The 19,784-nt window shown below is 41.1% G+C and overlaps 1 protein-coding gene across 3 annotated transcripts in view; it reads right to left on the bottom strand.

Moving 5' to 3' along the window:
* Window positions 1–19,784, bottom strand: part of PDGFD (platelet derived growth factor D) — a 145,824-nt gene that overhangs the window by 64,140 nt on the left and 61,900 nt on the right. The gene's annotated exons all lie outside the window — the stretch shown is intronic.

Genomic DNA, 19,784 nt, shown 5'->3' on the forward strand with positions numbered 1-19,784 from the left:
AGTACAGTGTATTTTCTCTTAATTCAACAGCCTATAAACAATAATACAAAGTACTCAACTATATAGACTCTTTATTTTTTGATAAATACATCTTTGCTTTTACATCAATATCGATTATATCATTTCCTTCTCACCTATTTGGTTTTAAAACAGAATTTAAACTTTAATAAGAGCTGTAAGCATGAGAACAATCAAGGGAGACAGAGTGAAGTAAAAAGGTAAACAGCCCTCCTTCCCAAATTTGGTGCTCTGGGGAGAGATGCCCTCTGAACAAAAGCAGCAACAACAAGGCTGCAGGGAAGTATGTACGAGTGAGTCTAAGTTTGTTTATTGTGCTTAAGTGCTTCCTCCCAGAAGCATGTGTTAGGTCACATTTTGATTTTATTTATATGGTGTGAATCACTTGCTGTCAATGGATCATTAACACAAATGGCTACTTCATGCTTACGCTGATGTAATTGAAGTCAGAAACTGTCCCACCAATGGTCTTACTGAGTAACTTCAAGACAAACAGCCAAGTCGTTACTTAATTAAAATTCCACAACTTCTGCCTGAGCAAACACTCAATTGTTTCTCAAGTTTACTTATACGAAGGTAAAGCCTCAGCTGGTGTAAATCCCTGGCTCCAAGGATAACAGGAACTGTGGCAAGACCCAGCTCTCTAAAAGTCAAAATGTCTTCCCAGTAGCACCATGCACTTGCATTGTCCAGCTGTTACTGACAGCGGAATTTGGCTCCCAGCAGCAAAGAACTGCAAAAAACTGGTGAAATTTCGAGGATCAGAAGGCTTCAAGGCAACACGCAGATCACGGCAGGATTCAGTGCCCAGTCAGGACACTCAAATCTGAGCCTCCACCCGTGAGATAGCTGCCTCTGTTCCCCCATGTGGTGTGTGCTGATCTAGGGCCCAGTTCAATTACTCGCAGAGAGATTTCTAACACCATTTAAGACATAGTACAGTTTCCCGCCTGGCCTCCAGAAGGACAGGGAAGTCCAGCAGCACATCCAGCAGCCCCCAGCAGAAGTCCCGTGGAAGCTGTGCTGTCTTGTGGAACCACCTGCGCATGGGCAAGCTGAGGCCCTTCTCAACATGGCCAGTGGGAGCTATACCTGGACAGGTCTTGACTCAGTCACCCAACTGCATTGACCAAATTTCTACTTACTAATGGGAACTCGGACAATAGCTTCCATGTAAAAACCTAGACTCCGGTGTCCTGATCTTAAACTGAACATCACCTCCAGTACTCTGCTGAAGGTCAGGTCAACCTCCAGTCCCACTACAACCAGTAATCAAAGTTCTCTCTCTTAAAATAAAATCTAATGTTTGACTGAAGCTTTCTAAGCTCTTTAAATAAAATATATTTGTTTCATAAATGCTCATGGAAAACAGGAACCCAGAGAAAAGGCACAAACTTCATGGTAAGTACATTTATTTTTCAGGTTGCTTTTCACTGGTTCCTGGCTGTAAATACCTCCCTGTACATAGCTGTAAGCCAAGTGTGGTTGCGTGTCAACAGTTCATTGTACCCTTCTGACAGGGTAATAATTCTAGCATCCAAACAACCTGAAACTTAGAAGATAAAAGTCTGGGTTTCCTGTAAAAACTATCTCCAAAGATCTATTTGTGACATCTTTTTAAGATGCTTTCATTCAAAGTGAAGTGTTCTCACACCCTGAGCCACCCTTTCTAAGCAAATACAGCTCTGACTCCACAGCTCACTAAGTGCAGAACTAGCCAGTTCTGGTTTGTTTTGTTCTGTTTTGACCAAACAATTTTGCATTGGGAAAGTTACAGTTCAGTGAAAATAAAGACCACCCACCCGTCAAGTTTTTTGCAATTTTCATCAGGAACATCTAACTCAAGTCTGGTTTCTATTTTATTTTATTCTTTTTTTTTTCTTTTTTTCTGCAAAAAGAAAAAAAAAAGACACCTCTGGTTTTTTTTTTTCCTATTCTGGAATGAAACAAAATGTCCAGCCAACACTACTGACTTCCTACTGAAATGCCGAGGACCTTTGGACTCTGAAAACACCCAGTACACTCAAGAGGACAGAGTATTTCCCAGGACTATGTTTAAAATGTCCAGGAAAAGGGATAAAAATAAAACAGTTTTGATGAAAGCTAATTCTGCACTTTTGAATTAAACAACCATTCCCTAAGTCAGAACAAAAGTTACTGCAGTAAAACACAGCAGAACTCATCCTATACCTGAGAGTACTCTGCTCTTCTTTCTTGGACAGCAAACTTGCCATTTTCCCACTATCACCACGCATTTCACCATGTGGTTCAATGTGGTTCATGCTTCTGAGGGAAAGGTTCCCTTTTCCCAGCCAGAGCTAGTACAGGCTTTACTCTGGAGTTGTCAGCTGCTGAGATTAGAGTGCTACAGACAGTATCTTTTAAATCTGCTCATATATATACACCCCCGAACGAAAAATTTGTGCACTTTACTCAGCACACCAACTGAGAAAGTACGTTGCCAGCATTCTTGTACCCCAAGAAGATAGGCTCTGTCACGGCTTTTCACTCAACTTAAACTCTGAATCCCACAGACTGGGGTGCTCTGCCAGCAAGTCAACCACAGCTGACCAAGATCAGTGCTGAAATGCGACGTCTGGCACAGCGCTACCCAAGTTGAACAGGTAAATGGAGAAATAAAGCTGCATATGTTAAAAAGCTTAAAAATCAAAGCACAGTGACTTGTTATTTCTATCATGGACAATGCAGTAATTATAAAGTCATTATAGAGGAAAGGCTGGAGAGAATTCTCAGTATAGTAAAATAGCGGATATAAGAATATTACTGTATGAAGATACGCCTTTTCCACAAAGGAAAAAAGTATTTTTGACGAGAATGACCATAAACAGTGTTTCTGTAACTCACATGGGATGAAATGCAAAGCCACTCAGAGCCTTCACCTGACACTGGAGTAGACTCTTCAAGAGCTCTGAAACAGCTTGATTCCCTCTCTCCCCACGTGCCAAATTACAACCTGACGTGGTGCAGCCAGGACTGGAACCAAAAGCACTAAGGGGATTTTCAGTGGGGTTTTGCAGCATTAACTGGTTTAGACAGACGCGGGAACACAGTCAACCCAAGCTGGGTCTCTGGAGGTGGTGCCCTCATGAATCATCAAGCATCTGGGAAACAGCTTGAGGAGAGGAGATGTGAGCTACTCCTGTACTTCTTGTAGCAACTAAGATGTGAGACTGAAATGACATGACCTTTCCAAGCAGACAAGCATTGTCCTCATCAGGTACACTGGGGGAACTCAGGGAAACCAGATACTGGCCACGGGGAAATTCAGGAAAAAAAACACCTGATAAAAGATGTAGGCAAAGGAAAAGGCAGTGTCTCTTTCAAGGCAGTGCCACTCAACCTCTCAGTTCCGTGCCTCTGAACTGTCCCATGTTGCAATGCAATACAATGCAGTACTACACAGTGCCCTGAATGTCACATACTAACTGTATTCCGTAATGCTTTATGGGAGTAAATAAAAGACGACAGTACGTAATACACTGTCTGTCACATTTACTAAAAAGCATATAAAATCATTTCACGATGAATAAAAGCAGGCGTTAAATCGTAAGGCAAAAACCAGAGGCCATTTAAGCAATACACAGAAGGAAGATATTCTAGATGGCAGGAGCTACAAAGACATCCTTGCGCTGGGGGAGGGAAACTATCTCATAAGGAAGATGAGTGGGAAGGAAGCTGGGAGACATCCTTCGCAGCAAGGCAATTCCCTGCAGAGAGGCTGAACTGACTGGGATGCAGCTTGCTCTATATTTTATTTATCTGAACTAATCTCTCTTTTCTTTTCCTCTTAATTCTTTCCAAACAGCTAATTTTAAACATAATGGTATACATGATAGTCCAGCTGTCCACGTTAGAGAAGCTCCCATTTAAGTGCTCAAAGCAGCTGCATTTTCCGAAGCGCTTGCCTTCCACCCCCTGCACAGAGGGCAGATGGGTGTGAAACTGGGAGCTGGGAATTCAGCTCAATATTCAGAAAATTGCGCTTGTCCCAAGACCGTCCCCAGCGTGGGTGCCCAGCACATCCAATGTTTCTCCTGCTAGGGCATGTTCTCCTAATGCCATGCTGCATGAGCAGCAAGATTTAAAACCACAAATTTCATTCTGCGTTTGCTCTGGATGCCTGCGTTTCCTTGCAAGTTTTAGCAATGTATCGACACATTCTTATTAAAGCTACTCCCAGTCATAACATACCTACTAGAGAAAGAAGTTTGCCTTTATTATCATCACTCAACAGACAACGAATTTCTTCATTTAAAATAAAAAAATAATGCTTGCTAATAGCTAATCTGACATCTGTTCTTGGATATCCATTGAGCAAAGAGAGTACGTGTGTGTCAATCGCTTCAGAAAGAAGAATAATTCAGAGAATGACCTTGTCTAAGGATCTAACCAAGAATATGGAATATTTAGTTCCACTTTTCAAAGGTTTCTGGAATGTCAGCCTCACGTCCTAAGGTGGTGTCCTCTGTCTAAATTTGCTTCTGTCTTTCTTCCCCTTGTAGAAGTGGTTTGCCAACCTCAACAACTTTGACCCAGTGGTAGAGGCTGAAAAGACACCATATTCTGACATGTTTTATGACAAGAAATATACCCTCTTAAATCCCATGGAGCGTAACCTGATGAGCTCATCCTCTGCTACAGTGGAGGAGAGAGTTGCTGGAAACCTCGTGAAACTATTTGTTGTTTCAGGAAAGGACCTTGGGAGTTTGCATGTGGGAGTTCTCCAGATATAACCCTCCTCGCCCATGGCTGCTCTTTGAAACAAATACAGCAGTCAGTGGTTTGCCACCAGTTTTTAAACAAATGAGATAACCTTCGTGGAGAATAACAGCTCTTCTGTTCCTTCAGTTGAAAATTAGCCTGATCTAAATAGCTGAATCCACAGAGTGAGAAGCAAAGAACAAGAAAATATTTTTGAATCCAGGCCACAAATCAGTTCATCTTGGGGACAGGCATGCCAAGCAAGCTGTATTTATGGCAGCCTGTTCAGACATTGATTGGCCTTTTTTTGGTATTTCCCCACCCTCCTGCAAAAAGAAACTTTATTTGTTATCCATAAGGTTCTGTGTAAATCAGAGGAAAAGATGAGAGTTCATGGTCAAAATAGTGTATTCCATAGCTGGTCACAGCTTGTTGGGAAGATATAAAAATGTAATGTCATTTACCCTGTTACAAATGATTTATTTTTGAGTGAATATAAACAATAAAATTAATTCTACTCAGTGAACACAACATCACATTTCTGCTCTCTAATGAAGAAAATAATACTATATGGTAGTACCTGTCACAGACATCTTTGTCCTTTTAAGGACAGAAGCCTAACACACCTAGCTCAGCTCTGCTCCCACCACGATTCACCAGCAGTTCTCCAAGAAGGCACACCAAGGGAGGGTTGGGATTGCCGGTAAGGAAACAGGAATAGCACAACCCTGGCCAGGCTAAAAATTGTAAATTGTCTCCTATGGAGGCACTAAGCTGAGAAAACAGTTATTCCGGTGTAAGGATGCTTACGTAAAATATATAGGCCAGTGGATCCAGTCCAAAGCATTACTTCAGATTGCTTTCAGCTTTACACGACTTCAGTCGTCCCATTTATATTAAGAAGACTACAGACTAACTTATAGTTAAGCTCATACTTAAGGAGTTCCTGTTTATATCAAGAAGACTACAGACTAACTTATAGTTAAGCTCATACTTAAGGAGTTTGCTGGATTAAGACCCAAATTAGAGAGCAGTGTTTTAACACCACCCTATGTATTACTTGTCACACAGCAACCAAGCAAGTAAGAAGTGGACCCGAACCCCACTGAGGCTGACGAAAGACTTTCAGTTTGATTGGCTTGCCACTGAATTTCAAAGAAGCAGCTCCAGGTACCTGTTCCTTCTCTTATCAACAGGCCGTTTCTTTTTATCATCGGGAGCATGAATGATACTCCAGGCATCATCCGAGTTCAAATCCAAAGTGTGACCCGTTCTGTCACTGAGGCAATATCAAAAGAAGCTGTGTGCATGTTCAGCCAAATGCAGACCTCACGTGCACTCACGCAGCTCCCTCGGAATCCCTGAGCTGCGTGGAGATCTTTGCTAGAAGAATATGTTTTATACCTATATAGGATATATCAAAGCAATGAAAAATTGAGCTGTAGTTGAAAGAAGCAAAATTAGCCAGTGCAGAATACCAGTGCAGAACATATCGGAGAATGAAAAAAAACCCCAGCCATCTAAAATTCAATTCAGAGCCAACATCCATTTTATAACAGAATGGTTAGTAGTCTGCCTGTGCTTCTGAGCAACCCCACGAGTCTTGGCACTACATAGTCAATCTACAGTTGAACAGGACCTCAGTGAAGATCACTCATGAGAATATTAAGTGGGCCATTGATAAGGAAATCCAAGCATATAATTCATAGAGACAGCCTATTACAATGCTTCTCACTATAATAAGCACTATTTTATTTGCATTTAATAATACTATTTGTACTGTGGAATGGTCACCATCGTAACTGCATTTTGAATGCGGTATTAAACAAACAGTCCCAAAACGAAGAACAGGATGAACTGCATTTTGGTGGGATGAAGACTGTGACTCTCCTTTGCCCCTTTGGTGGGTACCTTGCTCAGACTTCCACAGATGAATAACAAGAAAACAATTCCTTACTTATTTTTATGGGAATATCAAACTCTGTGACATTTGCTTTTTGCAGTGACTTGTATTATTTGCCTTTACTTGACTTCTTGATAAGAGATTTTGTTCTACATGGAAGAACATGCTGAATGCCTTGTATTAAAGCAAAAGTGTCTATAAAAAATAACATATGTTAGGCCACCATATAAAAAGCTTTGTTAACTGCCAGTTCTTTCATGGGTGGTAGTGTTGTAATGCATCTCTTTGTTGGACTCTTAAACCAACAGCAAACTGAAGGCATTTTTCTCTTGGGATTCCGTAATTAAGTATGAAAAACAAAAATGTGTGTATCAAGAATGTGTAGCTCTAATGATGTGGAATAAGACTAATGCAAATAACGCCATGATCATGAGAACAAAAATACATAAAACCTCGAGAAACCACGAGAAAAAATAAAGAGGGAAATGACTCTCCTGATGCTCCAAATTGCTTAAGGAAAACCTGATAACTGAAGCAGAAATTTGCAGTGAGCGCTGACACCGCCATGCAAAGGCTGGTACAAAACAAACTTGTGTAGAGCCTTAGACAAGATGATGCCAATTATAGACACAATTGCTGTTAAGCATGAATATCAACACCAGGCTCTGGCTCACATTGTTCTGCAAAGAACTAGTGCGTTGTGGATTTAGGTACTCCAAATTTTCCCGTTTAGGAAGTGGCTTCAAGTAAACAGACCTTTGCGGAAAGCTTCTTTATACTCCTTTTTCATTTTCCGTTTGTTATTTTTCAAATTTTTATGACCAAGCAAGGACTATTTGCCTCAGAAGTCTGGCATGGCTCAAGTCTTAAAAGAGAATTTGTTTTAAGATATTGTTTTAGAAGCTGTTTCAGTCAAGCACTCCTAAGGCTCCACAAGATGTGGAATTCCCTTGAAGAAAGAAAAATGTCGATAAAAGGGAAGAGAAAATTCGGTCAAAGGCGGAAACGCTTCTCATGTTAAACATATTGTAGCAGATAAGCAATTACTAAGTGGAAGGTTGTACGCTAGAACATTAGGCAGTAAAAGAAGAAGCTGCTTCAAAACACAAATCAAGGCAATTTTCTCTTATAATGTGAGTTTCCTCATCCTCTATTCAGTATTGAAGATCTGAAATCTCTGGAAGGGAGTGAAAGGTTGCTTTTTATAACGGAAAGTCTGGCAATAGTATTCTAGCAGACATTGTTTCCTTGGACTGAGTTTGCCATGGACATGCTTTTAGTCTCTTAGGGTCTGTATATCCACTGATTGCACAAAGATAAAAGCTTGTAGGGATATTTCAGTCCCTTTAAGGCAGGTATCTTAAAGACCTGAAAGTTACCTAGGCCTTTAAAAAAAAAAACATAGGCAGATTTCACTGTATTAAAATATGATTGTCAGTAGTCCTTTCCTTTTTCTATAGTAGCCTAGCAGCTAAATTTCTTGCAAGGAAATAGGAGCCTGTGTTGTGATTCTTCTATTTGCTTGAGAGAATTCAGACCACTTCTGTCTCTTTCCAAGGAAAGATGGGTTCTGGATGCTGCTTCAAAGATGGGTTGTCCATTTTCCAAGAAACAGTTAGAGGTACAATGCAGAAGCAGTTCTTGGAGCAGGGACCAAAACCCAAAACTTAGCCACAAAGCAAAGATCTAGCAGCTTTTCTACTTTCTGGCTCTACGATGTGCTGGCCTGGGTCTCTGACAGTTTAGACCAGAGCACACTACAGTTCCTTTTTTGCCCCCATGCCTGAGTTTTGTTCTGATGGGAACCACAGCACTGGGGCAAAGACATTGAGGTCTTTTCCCAGCATGGAGGCAGAACACAAGTAGGGCCACAGGGACGGCTTTCCATCATTTAGATAAAACCCCTGTGTTGAGAAACAACATTTCCCCAGTCTGGAAAGCAATTTAAGTCATACATACTGAAAGCACTGAGTACTTTAAGTGCAGTGGATCTTTCCTGTAAGTGCTTAGGATTTTCTCGGGAGGTTTGGCATCAGAATGCTGCAGAACTGTCATGTGGATAGATACTGCAATTTAACAAAGTTTCCAGGCACATTCATAAAATTCTTGGCTGTGGCCTTCTTTTATTGTTATGATCTTGCACCAAAGAATCATCTAGTGATTTCCTTAGTCCTGCACCAAAGAACGAAACTACATGTGATGAATGAGCAGGAGAGCTCATTCGCTGCCAGTATATAGGGACCGGTGGCTGGGAAGATGATGCTGGTGTCCATCAGCCCAGCCCACAAGCTCAGGAGCTGCTGTGCCACGTGCAGCGACAATGTCTCACACCAGCACAGCCACATCCTGACCACTGCAAGCTGAAACCGAAATTGGAAATGGAGTTGGCTCCAAAGGCTCGATCTACACATCCCAGCTTCCCAAGTCCTTTCTGGAAAAACAGCTGTTTGGCTGGTTACCAAGAGGAAGTGATTGGAAACATTCCTCCTAGGCTGTGTGGGGGTGTTTGACAAAAAAAGAAGAGCCTAAGAAGTTGTGGAGCTAAGCCACCAGTCAGGCTCAACTGGTACTGCTGCCCCATGCAGTCCCTGCTGCAGCCACCCCACCTGCACCCCGCCCCAGCGGCGCAGGGCTTCGTGTGTGACCGGCTGCTCACAGCTCTGCAGTGGGGGCAAGGATGTCAAGTAATGAGAATCACGCCTTTTTTAGTTCCGATGGTGGAATTTACCAGTCGTGTAGTGATACTTACTGCACGAGTCGAGCCATCTAGTGCAGAACTTTGTTCTCTTAGTTTCCTCATTGTAGCGCTCAACACCGGAGGGGCAACATAAAGTGTAATGTAATATAAATTAAAAATAATATAAAAAAAGCAGTGTAAAGACACACACAGGTAAAGGTAATTCCAAGGTCAGAAGACTATTGCATTACAGTCCTCTGTTTAACAGTGGATGTCTCATTGGTTTTGCTCCCTGTCTATGTGAACCTAACATGTTCATCGTCAATTTTGTGGTGGTTGGAGATTCTGATCAATGTTGTGTTGTGCACTATGGAAACGAAGTAAAAGATAACCTCTCTTCTGAGAAGTTTACAGTTTACAAGATAAAGGATGGAAGAACTAGAAAGTCCAGAGAAACATTATTTCTACCGTTCAGCAAACCAGTGATGGGACAAAGAATTAAATATATCTTTCCAGTTCTTTATTCCAAAGCCCCCATTGGGCAATGCCCCTAGAAACCCAGGTTTTGTTCTTTACCCAGAAGCTCCCTAAATGGGATGGGAAAACTACAAAGAATAATAATACTAATTAAAAAAAAGAATCAGTAGGTTACTTTCTCCTTTTCTAGCAAATTAGGTTGCAATAAAATGAAGATGTGCATGGAGGTTTTCTTCCCGAGAGAAAAGTTTTCTGTCCATTTCACCCATTAAATAAATTCCACCTTACACACTTGCAGCTGAAACACATGTGATCAGAGCAGGGCTGGGACTTTCCACTGCACATGTTCCCAAACCTTTTTTAAGACGTTTCCCTACTCTTAGGTTTGTTAAGTTAGAGCCAGAACAGATACTGCATGAGCAGATGGAAGCCCACTGAAACCTGTGTGGAGGAAACAATATTCAGGACTCTGCTAAGACTCCATGGGGAGCAGACATTATGTATCTTTATGTTCCGAACAGGGCTGAGTATACTGTTGGCAAATCAAGAAGTAATTAAATAATCCTTCACTTTCATGGGCGTTCGATGAACTCTCACTTTTAAACGGAAAACTGAAGTCCCCCATGTAATCACACTAGAAGCAAAGCCAAACTTCAAAGTTGTCCTTTGCAGATTCAATGAAACATTTGACAGAAAAAGAATTGAGCAGTTACAACGATAAATTCTGCCAGCTTCAACTCCAGATCTCGCCAGCAGGAACACGAAGCAGCACATTTCACTCCTCCAGCTTTGAGAAGACACATGAGACAACGTAACATCAACCAGCAGGCACCATCAGCACACCCTCACCTTAAAGCTTCCAGAGAAACACGGTGAACCAACCAAACCCTGTTTGCCCCTACCTTGCTGAAAGCCTAATGCTGTGGAGAAATGCCCGTAGATGTCAGGACAGAGGATTTAAGGGAGAAATTTCAGGCTGTGCCTTACTCCTCTTGACCTAGCTTGCATGCCAAAAAAGCAGAGAAGCACGCAACGGTGGTATGCATGTGGCTGGACAGCAGACGGGACTTTGATGCTTGGCTCAGGCATGACCAGAGTAGGTGCCTGGGAGCATGCGGGACCCAGCACGTGCAGACCGATGCCAGGCCACCAAGGCTTGCAGCCCGCAGGTAACCCCATGGTGAGAAGGTCCACCCTCCATCTGTGTTGGCTGGGGAGGTCAAAGGGGACTATTTCACTGCTGTCTCACCCCAGATCTGTGCTGGTATTGATGTTGCACGTCCAGATGAACGTTACACGCTGAGGTCCTGTCCACTAGAAAGGCACAGCTGTGTGTTGCCTATTTAACACAGCTCCGAGCAGCTGTTTGGCCGGAGAGGAGCCCGATAAGAGGCTTATGTGACTGAGATAAAAAGGGTGAGAAAGTCCAGTAAACACAGTACTCTTACAACATTTCATTTTGTGAACACCCTGTAACAGAGCTATTGAATGGAGACAGGGACATACCGCACCGTTTCCTAGGAAAACTTTTTTCCACACTAATGCTTGAAATGCAGAAGGCTACCTTCGCACTTTTTGGACTACCCAAACAAGTGACTTTTACTCAGTTAGCTTTGCATATTTTCATGGCATATACGACCCAGTAGACAAATCACAGATTACAATCCAGTAAGACAACAAATTTAGCATCAGTCCATCTCTACTCATAACAAGAACAGGATATGTGATGCCAGGGTTTTTTTATTAGCTTCAGCAACCTTGAGCCAGATATTGCCAGGTATGGCACCAAGGAAAGAAAAATAAATTCACCATAGTACTGCCTCAAACTATGCTTTGGTCAGTTTCCAGAAAAAAATGAGGAATAATAAATGTTGCTTTATTTCATTTAAAGCTCAGATTATAACAGTTACAAGCCACTTCATTCTTGCCAGGTTGAACCCTTGCCCAAAAGAGGAAAAATGTTAAAAGTTCATGTGTTTGAAACAAAAAAGAAGAGCAAAAAATTCAGCTTGGCAGAACAGATATGAAAACAGGATTAATGACAAATTTGGTGTCAAAATTGTATTTTTCTGGTTTCTATTTGTTGGAAAGAATTCCAGAGACCTTTTTTTTTCATTGTTTGTTTGCACTTCCAACCCGCTTCAACCATTCCTGCTGAGTTTATCTCAGTCTTTTCTGTGGAAACCATGGAAGAATAGTCCATCGAAGGATAAAATTTTAAACCTTTCTTGATTTAGAGACTTCAGAAGTCCTACTTTACAGCAGACACTCAGGAGTACTCAATAAGATGGAATGGCAACAAGCATTTTTGGATTCCCTAGGGTGAAATGTTCTGGAGTTTTTTATAGCTTAGACTGTAATTAAGAAAATACCACAACTATGACCTTGAATATGATCTAGTATAAACTATAATTAAATAACTGACATCTTTGGTAAATAACAGCTGCACTATGTGTTACTAAAATCAGTTGTGAGTAGTGTAAGTAGTGTTTGATTTGGACAGCTCTGCACTACTGTCCTATCAGTAGCTGGCCTCTCTACTGATTTACTTGCATTCTCAGGGTGCTCCTCGTCTCACAACAGCTCCATCTTTCTCAGACCTTCACTTCTGATTTGTTACTAAAACAAACTTCCTACATTGTAAACCTCATGAGCTGTTATGAACACCGATTCGCTCCACGCACAGCCGTCCGTCCTCTCTGCTCGCAGCTGAAGCTGGGCAGCTGCAAGGACCGGTGAGATGCTGGACCCGCTACGGCTGTAGGGGAGGGGAGCAGACACCAGCCCAGGGAAGCTGCAGGAGCACTGGGGGAATCGTACTGAGACGTTTCACCCCACCTCCTTCCCACACACCAGATTTGCCAAGCCAGTCCTCACCCTCCCAGTGCACAAGACATGGGGCAGCATTTCAGAGCCGTCGCCCTCGCTGCGCTCCCCAAGAGCATCATGGGCTACGGATGGGACGGAGCATGCTGTGGCATGGGCTGCCCGCATCCACGCTCCCTCTCCGAATTACAGGTCCGTATGTACTTTTCAATTCCACACTGACATGAGCAAACACTACCAAGATTTGTGTACCAAATATTTGGCAAGGAGAAGGCGGGCCTCCCTCCCTCCCTGCCCGGGTGCAGCAGGGTCAGTGCTGGCATGCACTGGCAGAAGGCGGTGGCATTCCCAAAAAGCAACAGGAAAACCTGAAATCCCAGCACATGCGCAGGTCACAGCCTGCCGAGGGTTTGTCTGATACACAGCTGCAAGGTAAAGGCCGTGAGTCTTCCTGATTCATTCACTTTAATTAAGGGACTGGTAATCCCCCACCTGCCAATTCAAGTCTACCCATATACACATTTACTTGGTGGTTATTTCATACATAAAGCTTTAAATAAAATGCCTTTCTTTTTCATTCCTACTTTTTAATGGATGCAGAGAACCATTCTGTCAAGAAATAAACAAATGCTCCACTAAACCCATCTCAATGGACAATTTGTTTCTTCAACACAGCCTTTAAGTAATAAAGAAAGAATAAACATAAAATCCTTCTAAGAAATAAAATGAAAACACTCTTAAAAACACTTGTCTGAGGCATATTAGGATGCTAATAAACTCAGATCAGACATTTACAGATGAAGCTCGCTCGCCAAACCCATTTTCATAAAGCAGTAAGACAACCAGGAACCAGATCACTTGCTTGTGTAAATCAGCAGCATCCTTATAGTGATCACAGCTATTTACACCAGCCGAGGATCTGACCAGAGCAGCAGATGAAAAGGGGAAGAGAAAACTCTTAAGAGCAGAATGCAGAATCTGAGGAGGAGCAGGAACAGTAAATGCCCAGCGCAGTGACACACTGAACTAATGAGAATTTGAACTAAATCAGCTCATAGCGATACCGGGGAAAAATCAAGGTGTACCCCTCTGACCTATACATTAGAGTTGAAGAAATAATGGATGTTTTTCATTCACAGGTTGAATTGGGGAGGGGAATATTCCTATTTATATCAACATGGGATGAGTCGTTTGATCCAAAGGAAAACATTTTATTTTCATGAATTTCTAAACTATTAAAAGATTATAATTTTTTTTTTTTTGTCATTTCTGAATTATCTGCTGGACATAAAAGTAATGGCTGAATTCAGCCAAATTTGTGAATTTCAATCACTCTTTTTCACATTTTTAGTGGGGTTGTAATTTGCTGGGGTCAGTAAGGCACCCTTGAAAGTCTCACCCACCTGCACTGGGGACTCTCGTATGACTCAAGAGAACATCAGCTCATCAACTGGTGCAAATGAGTATTGTTCAGATGACTAAAATGGAGCTGGTCCGATTTACGGTCCTGGAGCTGGGGCTGAGCAGCGAGCGCGCAGTGAAGCCAGCTGCTCTTCAGCCGGCAGGAGCAAGACCTCCAAGCTCCCTGCCATTACCAGCGAGCAAAGGAAAACACTCAGCCCTTTACCAGAATGCAATGATCAATGCCTTCACCCAGGTAACGTAATTCCTGTTATGTTTTTTCCTTTCCTGGTCACACCTTTTGAACAAAATTTCCACTACTGCACACAGAGCCAGAACACAGATGTTGAAGGAAGAGTTTGACATTAAAATGCATAGTTTACCATTTACAAAATTACTCAGATGCTATACCATTTGTGAATTTTTTAAAACTAATGTAATCCCTTTAACACTGTGTTACTGGCATAAACACGTAGATAGTTTCAGGCCCTTAATTCCAAATTCACCCAAAATCTTTTCAATAGCAGATTCCTGAGCATGGTATTTAACTTTGGGTTTTTTTTATTTTCTCCCCTCCTTGAATCATCTGAAATATTTCCATATGGCCATAAAAAGACTGCTTTTAAGAAGCAAGTCCTGAAAGAAATGCCAACTGGTCATTAAAAGCCTATGAATCAATTAGACATGTGCTGAGTTCTTCACATTCTCCAAATACAGGTTGTTGTTTATGTCAAGATGCAGAATTATCAGTCACTGTGCACTATAACAATTAGCCAAGAAATCCAAGGGCAAAAGGAGTCAGATAAAAAAAAAAAGTTTGGATGAGCTGGTTCCAAAAAAAGCACATTGGCAACATCACTTTGTTAAAAGGAATATTAAAGGACAAAAAGTCAAGCTAACTGAAGGCTTGAAACAAGGTAAACAATGAGAAGAGATATTAAAAAATTGGGGATTTATTTCCTTAGTTGAGAATGTACAGCATGGATGTAGGGATTCATTTTTTTCTCCCCCAAAAAGACAAGAACTCAAAATCTGGATAAACTATTAGAGAGGAAAAAAGTTTGCAGAGAATGACTTTCTACCAGAACATAATGCATGGCTGATTACGAGGAAGCCTGCAGACTGTATTTTCTCTCAGAAACTAAAGGAGCAAGAGGCAAAGACTGTCAAAGCATTTGACGTTACCATAAATATCTAAGGTTAGTGGAAGGACATTAAAGGTAGTATTACTCTCCAAATTCAACAGTGGCAGATAAGAAAGGGGAGTTTTCTTGGCTGCTGGAAAATACGAGAGACATGTTAGAGCTATAAATTATTATCATCATCATAGCAGAAGCACTATTGTTAATATACAGTAACTTCCAGCAGACTAAGACCAAGGTTCTGTTATGGCAGATGTTGACAAACGTAATGGGAAATAGACTGTAGTCCTAGGAGGCTAGGTATTGAATACGTATCACCAAGGGAATCTAAATTAACTTGGAATTCAGAAAAAATTTACAATTCAGAGGGATTGGACACTGGATTGCTTTATCAGGAGAATCCATACATTTGTCATTACTCATATTCTTTGCGTCCCAAATTGTGGTTAGATCCAAAAATACCACTTGGGCATTGTATTTGTACTACAATTCTGGCAGAATTGTACTTCTGGACTCCACCAGTGCACTCCATAAAACTGCTGCCTCTTTTCTTAGGTGCCTGGGAGCCTGGGAACACCGCACCTTCTGCAGGGCTTTGCTCTCCACGTTCTGCCACAGCCCACATCCAGGAGGTCCCAAACACAGACTGACTGCGCACAAATTACTCCTGATCCGTGTTTGTAAGAGTTAATACGTATTTTCTGGCAGATTACAACAGCTTTTCATCAGGCATGCCATGGAGCACTGCATACTGTGAGCCACGGAGCACTGCATACTGTGATAGAAGTCAAAATGCTGATAGTTTGAATCTCTGTGCATGCAGAATTATATATTCACAGCCATTTTTTGAGAATTTGCATACACAGCTAAGACATTTCTGCATACATGCCTCTGGTAATTCTTTTTTTTTTTCCCTAAATGAGCATGTCTATGATTAAATTATAACAGTTTTCTACACAGCTTTCTTAATGTTTAGACTGATTGATAGAAGAATATGTTTTACTCGCATTACTTGAAAAAGCTCTCTTACTGAAAGTAAATAGTGATTAAAGAAACCATAAATATTGCTTCATTCAGCATTAAAGCTACCTCAGCTACTTCTTTTGTAGAAACTACAGAAGGAAGCGAGGCAGACAGAGCACTATTATTGCACAGAATCTGCTCACGGCACAAGCATTTTTTAAGTGTCTTCATATTTTCGCAGGAAGTAATACAATTATCAGAATAGGCCTGGATCGCAAAATGTTTTATTATCTCCCTCACTGCCATTGCCAGCATGAATAAAAGAAACCAAGCAGATAGAAAATGAAAAAACTCAAACCACAATCAAGTTGCAATTAGTTATTATGAAAGGCTCCCTTGTTATAATATCCTTTATTCTAGATCCTGCTTGTCATTAAAAAGGGAATTGATTATTACAGAAGACACCCAGGGGCTTAAGCACATTCCGAATGAAAAATAGAAATCTGGAGAGAAAAGCCCCCGCTGTTCTTGCCAAGCAGAATTAGGGGAGGATGGTATTTGTGGATGTTCATGTAGCCTCTCTCTTAGGACATGATCTTATTCTCCTTGAAGCTGCATTAGTTTCATCAGTAACAGGATTGGGCTCCAATTTTTCATTCATGCTAGATTTTGTTTCTGTGCTTTTTTTCTCCTCATCCCTTTTTCATGGTTGGGAAAGATGTAAACCGTATAAACAGATGGGATTTTGCTACACTAGTTAACATGTTGATCAATCACATCATCTGCTGTGTGAGCCATCCTTCCCTTCCCTCCCCTCCTTCCACAAACACACAAAGAAAACCACCAGACTGTTTGTATATCATTGGTCACAACGACAGGCAACACATTTCTCAATTTGCTCCCCCCTTCGAACATACAAAGGTCTACACAAGGTTTTTGCACCTAACTTAGCTCTAGATACGCAATGCTCAGAAAAAAAGCCCTGGTGCTGGTTTCTGCTGTGCAGTGTAAGATCTAGGACATACGTGCCCACAGCTTCTTGGAAGTCTTCCTCCAGGGTTGGCAAAGGAGCATGCCACAACTGCCTGGGGACACCTTCAGTGACGAGGTGTCTCTTTGTAACATGGCTGTTGCTCTTAAAATATATTATGACAGAGCCTTGTAGTCCTCAGGATTCAAGGCGTTCCCTGAGCTAGGCACCATATGGTTACGCAAAACCCTTCTGCAAAAGCTGCCAATGACAACAGGCAGAATAGGAGAAGTGGAGAAGGAGCACAAGAACCAGATCACTGCAACAATGATAAGTGATAGGAGAACATATAAAAAGCAACAGCCGCTGCACATTCACATTCATTACTAATTATCTATCTAGTGTTTGCCAGTAGAAAAACGCCTGTGGTCTGAGGGTAGAGAAGGAAGTTTGCAAGAAAAGGTAAAATTTTTTAATTAGACTAGTTGAATTGGCTTAAAAAATTAAAATGCCTTTGAGCACAAAGTATTTTCATCGGTCCTCTCTTCTTTGTGGCTGAGTCCTGCTGGTGAGGTTTAGAAGTGGATTTTTCGAGGCCTCACCCCTTCTTCTGAGGGACTCGGGGGTGCAGGAAGGGCAGATGAAATACACTCTCCAGGCTATTGGGACCAGAACTGGTCTCCTGGAATGGAACATCTTGAGGAAAATGGAGAAGGGCCAAAACACTCCTGACTTAAAACAGCAGGCTTCCTTCCTGCACGCAAATGAGATGTCAGCGCTGGACCCCATTTTTTAAGGAAACCAATAAATAGACTCATACCTACTTTATTCCGAGCACTTTTTAGCAGTAATTAACACACAGAGACTGCAAAGTTCTTCTAGAAGCTGTGATGCTGCTGTTCTGTAAAGATGCTTAGGAAAGACACGACACTGCTCCCCGCCTTAAAAGCTGCTGCCTAATAAAAGCAGAGATTAATTCCAAAATGCATTCAGAGCACATGGGGGAGCAAAACCAAATGTATGGCCAAACAGATCAAGGAAAACAACTCCTTGGTAAGTAAATGTGTGTTTCAGCCTACTGTGTGCCCAGTTCAAATGCTACGGAAGTCAATGCCAAAACTCCCTCGGGGTTTTGATAGAATCAAAAAATGATGCAAAAAAAAAAAATCAAACACAAAAGCAAAACTTTGACCGTGAAGCACATTTAAAATGCAAGCGATATATACCTCATATTCTCTGGACCCAGTGTGTTAGTGTGAGAATCAGGCAAAGGCACACAAGGTCCCTTCAGCTGCCGTACATATTAGCGAGAGAATTTTGCCAACCATCAAGATTTGAACTGAAATATCACTTCTGTTTAATGTTGTCTGAAAGAGCCGTAGCATCTATTATTTAAACATCAAAGGAGTTGAACATATCCCAGCAAAACTACTAATCTTTAAAGGCAGAAGAAAGCTAGTATTTTCAATACACTGAGAGATTGAAGATTTCTCTGTATTATCTCACTATTGTTCAATAATCTGTGTCCATTCAGAGGTAGCAGCACATGCTTAAAATGTTGAAAAAAAAATAGATTCCAGCAGTGGCAACAGTACGGATGCCATCGACTTTTGACTTTGATTCCTTTGAAGGAAAAAAGCTGAAAAATGGGGCTGCAGTTATGTCAAAATCAGTGCAAAAGTAGTTGGAGAAAGGGAGGGAAAAAATGCTAAAGCTTTTCTTAGAAAGTGACATTTGAACTTGAATATAAAGGTTTAATTCTTATTTTTATAAATAATTGTGTTTTCAATAGACCTTTTCATCAAACCCGTAAAGGATCAAACAACTCCAGCATTAATCATCAGTCACTTGTATTCCACCTTTTTCTCCATTTTTGTGGAAGGTTTATGACTAGAAAGTGGTTGCTGAAAACCTGTATTAATCTCTGAAACTGCTTTTCTTTAAAAGACTTTCGAAGTTTTCTTTTTAAAAAAAATACATAAAATACAGGCAAAGAAATGAAAGAAAGAGAAGAAGTGGACAGAACTCGTATTACCAAAAATTACTGATGTTGTGTAAGCATTACGAACAGTTTAAGAGCAAGGACTTGCTACTTTTCAGGATGCAATGTTTTATGCAATACTCACTCATTCCTGCTAAGGACAAACCATGGCCAATGCTATTTTGGTCTTCTTAACTCCATGAACAAAATGTGAAAATCGTATGCGTAGCATTGCCTTATAAGTATTTGCATTCTGTGACTGGATTCAAATGATTTAGAGCATTTTTCTGGTAACAGTCATGCTCTTCTGCAACATTTTTGATGACCTTTTCTATGTCTGCATATTGCAACTGTATTAGAGAAAGAGACTCAGAACTGACTAGGGACCCAAGATTTCAAGATCCAAACCCTAATGTACTCTCTCCCACACTGTTTGCTTCAGCAGAGCCTTTGAATAATACTAAATTTCCAGAAATAAAAGTTAACAATTGTGATTAAAAATTATTTTTGTGACAAGCAACCAGCTTTATGGAGTACTAAGATAAATAATTTCCCAAAGAGAAAGGATTTCTGTAGAGAACAATCGAGTAGCAAACAAAACTTAGACCAGTATTAAGTTGTTTACCTGTGTTTTATATGCATCACCAATGCAACAGCTGGTGAATACTACTGTGAAAAGGAAACTGGATAAGGGACGGAGAGAA

This window comes from Gavia stellata, chromosome 1 (assembly GCF_030936135.1).
Source record: "Gavia stellata isolate bGavSte3 chromosome 1, bGavSte3.hap2, whole genome shotgun sequence".
In the NCBI taxonomy this organism is placed as follows: domain Eukaryota; kingdom Metazoa; phylum Chordata; class Aves; order Gaviiformes; family Gaviidae; genus Gavia; species Gavia stellata.